The following is a 7,500-nucleotide window of genomic DNA, read 5'->3' on the forward strand; positions in this document are numbered from 1 at the left end:
TGCATAAAAAAGCATTCAAGTAAAATTTGCACTTTGCAGCCAAAATTGCAAAACGTTAGGGTCTTGGCACTTCATTTCTAACTCTAGCACAACACATTTATAGGTTTCATAGCTCAAACTATTCTCAACTATCGTTTTTTACTTCAAAATGTCGAGGAACTCAACAACTCGTATGGCCTGTCCTTTGGCCTCCAATTTCCATTCTAATCTGTAGAATTTAACAACTGAATGGCAAAGTTCTCAAGCTCCCTGGTCAAAGAAAAGGAGTGAACTGTACCCTATCTGAGGGAAAACCTCATAACCATCAGAATAAGCCACTATCTCCTAACTACTCTTCAAATGAGTCAAGTTTAAACTGTTGAAAGGAAAAAAATTTTTAATCAAAGCAACACTCTTTTTTTTTTTTTTTTTTTTTTATAACGCCTCTCATTTTTTCTGTGACCCTTTGGGTTATCCCATTTGACCAAGCAAACAGTATTCTTAGTTTACCGGTTCGATTCCTGCTATGGGATTGCCACTTTTTCTGTAATAATTCACGCATTGAAAGGTCGACACAAGCCATGCATACAGTCAGTCTAGCTTGGATTTGCTCTTTGCAGCAAAAAATGCTGACCACAATAGATTTTGGACATTCATTCCATTCTTTTGCTCAATACTCCATTTGAATTCATATCACAAATCATTTTTACTTTTGACTTTTAACTATTTGGTTTCAAAGGATCCAAAACCCCCTTCCTTTATATCTGACGTTTTTTGGTACTGAGTGGATACAGTTCTGGCTGTCTAGTCAAGATGGAGACAAAATATCTAAAGCATAGTGCCCCGTGTGAGGATCGAACTCACGACCTTCAGATTATGAGACTGACGCGCTACCTACTGCGCTAACAAGGCAAGCTTCTAGCAAGGATGTGCCAAACTTACTTACTCAAAGCAATTAAGTTCTTCTTTTTTCACATTGAGAACGTCTTGAGAGAACCACTCTTCCCATATGGTCTAGCGGTTAGGATTCCTGGTTTTCACCCAGGCGGCCCGGGTTCGACTCCCGGTATGGGAATGCTGCTTTTTCTGTACTATCTCTGACATTCAAAGGCCGACACAGTTGTTTGCATAAAAAAGCATTCAAGTAAAATTTGCACTTTGCAGCCAAAATTGCAAAACGTTAGGGTCTTGGCACTTCATTTCTAACTCTAGCACAACACATTTATAGGTTTCATAGCTCAAACTATTCTCAACTATCGTTTTTTACTTCAAAATGTCGAGGAACTCAACAACTCGTATGGCCTGTCCTTTGGCCTCCAATTTCCATTCTAATCTGTAGAATTTAACAACTGAATGGCAAAGTTCTCAAGCTCCCTGGTCAAAGAAAAGGAGTGAACTGTACCCTATCTGAGGGAAAACCTCATAACCATCAGAATAAGCCACTATCTCCTAACTACTCTTCAAATGAGTCAAGTTTAAACTGTTGAAAGGAAAAAATTTTTTAATCAAAGCAACACTCTTTTTTTTTTTTTTTTTTTTTTTTATAACGCCTCTCATTTTTTCTGTGACCCTTTGGGTTATCCCATTTGACCAAGCAAACAGTATTCTTAGTTTACTGGTTCGATTCCTGCTATGGGATTGCCACTTTTTCTGTAATAATTCACGCATTGAAAGGTCGACACAAGCCATGCATACAGTCAGTCTAGCTTGGATTTGCTCTTTGCAGCAAAAAATGCTGACCACAATAGATTTTGGACATTCATTCCATTCTTTTGCTCAATACTCCATTTGAATTCATATCACAAATCATTTTTACTTTTGACTTTTAACTATTTGGTTTCAAAGGATCCAAAACCCCCTTCCTTTATATCTGACGTTTTTTGGTACTGAGTGGATACAGTTCTGGCTGTCTAGTCAAGATGGAGACAAAATATCTAAAGCATAGTGCCCCGTGTGAGGATCGAACTCACGACCTTCAGATTATGAGACTGACGCGCTACCTACTGCGCTAACAAGGCAAGCTTCTAGCAAGGATGTGCCAAACTTACTTACTCAAAGCAATAAAGTTCTTCTTTTTTCACATTGAGAACGTCTTGAGAGAACCACTCTTCCCATATGGTCTAGCGGTTAGGATTCCTGGTTTTCACCCAGGTGGCCCGGGTTCGACTCCCGGTATGGGAATGCTGCTTTTTCTGTACTATCTCTGACATTCAAAGGCCGACACAGTTGTTTGCATAAAAAAGCATTCAAGTAAAATTTGCACTTTGCAGCCAAAATTGCAAAACGTTAGGGTCTTGGCACTTCATTTCTAACTCTAGCACAACACATTTATAGGTTTCATAGCTCAAACTATTCTCAACTATCGTTTTTTACTTCAAAATGTCGAGGAACTCAACAACTCGTATGGCCTGTCCTTTGGCCTCCAATTTCCATTCTAATCTGTAGAATTTAACAACTGAATGGCAAAGTTCTCAAGCTCCCTGGTCAAAGAAAAGGAGTGAACTGTACCCTATCTGAGGGAAAACCTCATAACCATCAGAATAAGCCACTATCTCCTAACTACTCTTCAAATGAGTCAAGTTTAAACTGTTGAAAGGAAAAAAATTTTTAATCAAAGCAACACTCTTTTTTTTTTTTTTTTTTTTTTATAACGCCTCTCATTTTTTCTGTGACCCTTTGGGTTATCCCATTTGACCAAGCAAACAGTATTCTTAGTTTACCGGTTCGATTCCTGCTATGGGATTGCCACTTTTTCTGTAATAATTCACGCATTGAAAGGTCGACACAAGCCATGCATACAGTCAGTCTAGCTTGGATTTGCTCTTTGCAGCAAAAAATGCTGACCACAATAGATTTTGGACATTCATTCCATTCTTTTGCTCAATACTCCATTTGAATTCATATCACAAATCATTTTTACTTTTGACTTTTAACTATTTGGTTTCAAAGGATCCAAAACCCCCTTCCTTTATATCTGACGTTTTTTGGTACTGAGTGGATACAGTTCTGGCTGTCTAGTCAAGATGGAGACAAAATATCTAAAGCATAGTGCCCCGTGTGAGGATCGAACTCACGACCTTCAGATTATGAGACTGACGCGCTACCTACTGCGCTAACAAGGCAAGCTTCTAGCAAGGATGTGCCAAACTTACTTACTCAAAGCAATTAAGTTCTTCTTTTTTCACATTGAGAACGTCTTGAGAGAACCACTCTTCCCATATGGTCTAGCGGTTAGGATTCCTGGTTTTCACCCAGGCGGCCCGGGTTCGACTCCCGGTATGGGAATGCTGCTTTTTCTGTACTATCTCTGACATTCAAAGGCCGACACAGTTGTTTGCATAAAAAAGCATTCAAGTAAAATTTGCACTTTGCAGCCAAAATTGCAAAACGTTAGGGTCTTGGCACTTCATTTCTAACTCTAGCACAACACATTTATAGGTTTCATAGCTCAAACTATTCTCAACTATCGTTTTTTACTTCAAAATGTCGAGGAACTCAACAACTCGTATGGCCTGTCCTTTGGCCTCCAATTTCCATTCTAATCTGTAGAATTTAACAACTGAATGGCAAAGTTCTCAAGCTCCCTGGTCAAAGAAAAGGAGTGAACTGTACCCTATCTGAGGGAAAACCTCATAACCATCAGAATAAGCCACTATCTCCTAACTACTCTTCAAATGAGTCAAGTTTAAACTGTTGAAAGGAAAAAATTTTTTAATCAAAGCAACACTCTTTTTTTTTTTTTTTTTTTTTTTATAACGCCTCTCATTTTTTCTGTGACCCTTTGGGTTATCCCATTTGACCAAGCAAACAGTATTCTTAGTTTACTGGTTCGATTCCTGCTATGGGATTGCCACTTTTTCTGTAATAATTCACGCATTGAAAGGTCGACACAAGCCATGCATACAGTCAGTCTAGCTTGGATTTGCTCTTTGCAGCAAAAAATGCTGACCACAATAGATTTTGGACATTCATTCCATTCTTTTGCTCAATACTCCATTTGAATTCATATCACAAATCATTTTTACTTTTGACTTTTAACTATTTGGTTTCAAAGGATCCAAAACCCCCTTCCTTTATATCTGACGTTTTTTGGTACTGAGTGGATACAGTTCTGGCTGTCTAGTCAAGATGGAGACAAAATATCTAAAGCATAGTGCCCCGTGTGAGGATCGAACTCACGACCTTCAGATTATGAGACTGACGCGCTACCTACTGCGCTAACAAGGCAAGCTTCTAGCAAGGATGTGCCAAACTTACTTACTCAAAGCAATTAAGTTCTTCTTTTTTCACATTGAGAACGTCTTGAGAGAACGTCTTGAGAGAACCACTCTTCCCATATGGTCTAGCGGTTAGGATTCCTGGTTTTCACCCAGGTGGCCCGGGTTCGACTCCCGGTATGGGAATGCTGCTTTTTCTGTACTATCTCTGACATTCAAAGGCCGACACAGTTGTTTGCATAAAAAAGCATTCAAGTAAAATTTGCACTTTGCAGCCAAAATTGCAAAACGTTAGGGTCTTGGCACTTCATTTCTAACTCTAGCACAACACATTTATAGGTTTCATAGCTCAAACTATTCTCAACTATCGTTTTTTACTTCAAAATGTCGAGGAACTCAACAACTCGTATGGCCTGTCCTTTGGCCTCCAATTTCCATTCTAATCTGTAGAATTTAACAACTGAATGGCAAAGTTCTCAAGCTCCCTGGTCAAAGAAAAGGAGTGAACTGTACCCTATCTGAGGGAAAACCTCATAACCATCAGAATAAGCCACTATCTCCTAACTACTCTTCAAATGAGTCAAGTTTAAACTGTTGAAAGGAAAAAATTTTTTAATCAAAGCAACACTCTTTTTTTTTTTTTTTTTTTTTTATAACGCCTCTCATTTTTTCTGTGACCCTTTGGGTTATCCCATTTGACCAAGCAAACAGTATTCTTAGTTTACTGGTTCGATTCCTGCTATGGGATTGCCACTTTTTCTGTAATAATTCACGCATTGAAAGGTCGACACAAGCCATGCATACAGTCAGTCTAGCTTGGATTTGCTCTTTGCAGCAAAAAATGCTGACCACAATAGATTTTGGACATTCATTCCATTCTTTTGCTCAATACTCCATTTGAATTCATATCACAAATCATTTTTACTTTTGACTTTTAACTATTTGGTTTCAAAGGATCCAAAACCCCCTTCCTTTATATCTGACGTTTTTTGGTACTGAGTGGATACAGTTCTGGCTGTCTAGTCAAGATGGAGACAAAATATCTAAAGCATAGTGCCCCGTGTGAGGATCGAACTCACGACCTTCAGATTATGAGACTGACGCGCTACCTACTGCGCTAACAAGGCAAGCTTCTAGCAAGGATGTGCCAAACTTACTTACTCAAAGCAATTAAGTTCTTCTTTTTTCACATTGAGAACGTCTTGAGAGAACGTCTTGAGAGAACCACTCTTCCCATATGGTCTAGCGGTTAGGATTCCTGGTTTTCACCCAGGTGGCCCGGGTTCGACTCCCGGTATGGGAATGCTGCTTTTTCTGTACTATCTCTGACATTCAAAGGCCGACACAGTTGTTTGCATAAAAAAGCATTCAAGTAAAATTTGCACTTTGCAGCCAAAATTGCAAAACGTTAGGGTCTTGGCACTTCATTTCTAACTCTAGCACAACACATTTATAGGTTTCATAGCTCAAACTATTCTCAACTATCGTTTTTTACTTCAAAATGTCGAGGAACTCAACAACTCGTATGGCCTGTCCTTTGGCCTCCAATTTCCATTCTAATCTGTAGAATTTAACAACTGAATGGCAAAGTTCTCAAGCTCCCTGGTCAAAGAAAAGGAGTGAACTGTACCCTATCTGAGGGAAAACCTCATAACCATCAGAATAAGCCACTATCTCCTAACTACTCTTCAAATGAGTCAAGTTTAAACTGTTGAAAGGAAAAAATTTTTTAATCAAAGCAACACTCTTTTTTTTTTTTTTTTTTTTTTTATAACGCCTCTCATTTTTTCTGTGACCCTTTGGGTTATCCCATTTGACCAAGCAAACAGTATTCTTAGTTTACTGGTTCGATTCCTGCTATGGGATTGCCACTTTTTCTGTAATAATTCACGCATTGAAAGGTCGACACAAGCCATGCATACAGTCAGTCTAGCTTGGATTTGCTCTTTGCAGCAAAAAATGCTGACCACAATAGATTTTGGACATTCATTCCATTCTTTTGCTCAATACTCCATTTGAATTCATATCACAAATCATTTTTACTTTTGACTTTTAACTCTTTGGTTTCAAAGGATCCAAAACCCCCTTCCTTTATATCTGACATTTTTTGGTACTGAGTGGATACAGTTCTGGCTGTCTAGTCAAGATGGAGACAAAATATCTAAAGCATAGTGCCCCGTGTGAGGATCGAACTCACGACCTTCAGATTATGAGACTGACGCGCTACCTACTGCGCTAACAAGGCAAGCTTCTAGCAAGGATGTGCCAAACTTACTTACTCAAAGCAATTAAGTTCTTCTTTTTTCACATTGAGAACGTCTTGAGAGATACACTCTTCCCATATGGTCTAGCGGTTAGGATTCCTGGTTTTCACCCAGGCGGCCCGGGTTCGACTCCCGGTATGGGAATGCTGCTTTTTCTGTACTATCTCTGACATTCAAAGGCCGACACAGTTGTTTGCATAAAAAAGCATTCAAGTAAAATTTGCACTTTGCAGCCAAAATTGCAAAACGTTAGTGTCTTGGCACTTCATTTCTAACTCTAGCACAACACATTTATAGGTTTCATAGCTCAAACTATTCTCAACTATCGTTTTTTACTTCAAAATGTCGAGGAACTCAACAACTCGTATGGCCTGTCCTTTGGCCTCCAATTTCCATTCTAATCTGTAGAATTTAACAACTGAATGGCAAAGTTCTCAAGCTCCCTGGTCAAAGAAAAAGAGTGAACTGTACCCTATCTGAGGGAAAACCTCATAACCATCAGAATAAGCCACTATCTCCTAACTACTGTTCAAATGAGTCAAGTTTAAACTGTTGAAAGGAAAAAAAAATTTAATCAAAGCAACACTCTTTTTTTTTTTTTTTTTTTTTTTTATAACGCCTCTCATTTTTTCTGTGATCCTTTGTGTTATCCCATTTGACCAAGCAAACAGTATTCTTAGTTTACTGGTTCGATTCCTGCTATGGGATTGCCACTTTTTCTGTAATAATTCACGCATTGAAAGGTCGACACAAGCCATGCATACAGTCAGTCTAGCTTGGATTTGCTCTTTGCAGCAAAAAATGCTGACCACAATAGATTTTGGACATTCATTCCATTCTTTTGCTCAATACTCCATTTGAATTCATATCACAAATCATTTTTACTTTTGACTTTTAACTATTTGGTTTCAAAGGATCCAAAACCCCCTTCCTTTATATCTGACGTTTTTTGGTACTGAGTGGATACAGTTCTGGCTGTCTAGTCAAGATGGAGACAAAATATCTAAAGCATAGTGCCCCGTGTGAGGATCGAACTCACG

The 7,500-nt window shown here is 38.7% G+C and overlaps 3 non-coding genes across 3 annotated transcripts; all 3 read left to right on the forward strand.

Moving 5' to 3' along the window:
* The first annotated feature begins 2,088 nt into the window (after positions 1-2,088).
* Positions 2,089-2,160, forward strand: TRNAE-UUC (transfer RNA glutamic acid (anticodon UUC)). The gene has a single exon. It is a non-coding gene; the product is annotated as a tRNA-Glu (tRNA).
* A 2,150-nt stretch (positions 2,161-4,310) lies between these two features.
* TRNAE-UUC (transfer RNA glutamic acid (anticodon UUC)) lies at positions 4,311-4,382 on the forward strand. The gene has a single exon. It is a non-coding gene; the product is annotated as a tRNA-Glu (tRNA).
* Positions 4,383-5,427: 1,045 nt separating this feature from the next.
* TRNAE-UUC (transfer RNA glutamic acid (anticodon UUC)) lies at positions 5,428-5,499 on the forward strand. The gene has a single exon. It is a non-coding gene; the product is annotated as a tRNA-Glu (tRNA).
* Positions 5,500-7,500: the final 2,001 nt, after the last annotated feature.

Source organism: Anomaloglossus baeobatrachus, chromosome 4, assembly GCF_048569485.1.
Source record: "Anomaloglossus baeobatrachus isolate aAnoBae1 chromosome 4, aAnoBae1.hap1, whole genome shotgun sequence".
Lineage (NCBI taxonomy): Eukaryota > Metazoa > Chordata > Amphibia > Anura > Aromobatidae > Anomaloglossus > Anomaloglossus baeobatrachus.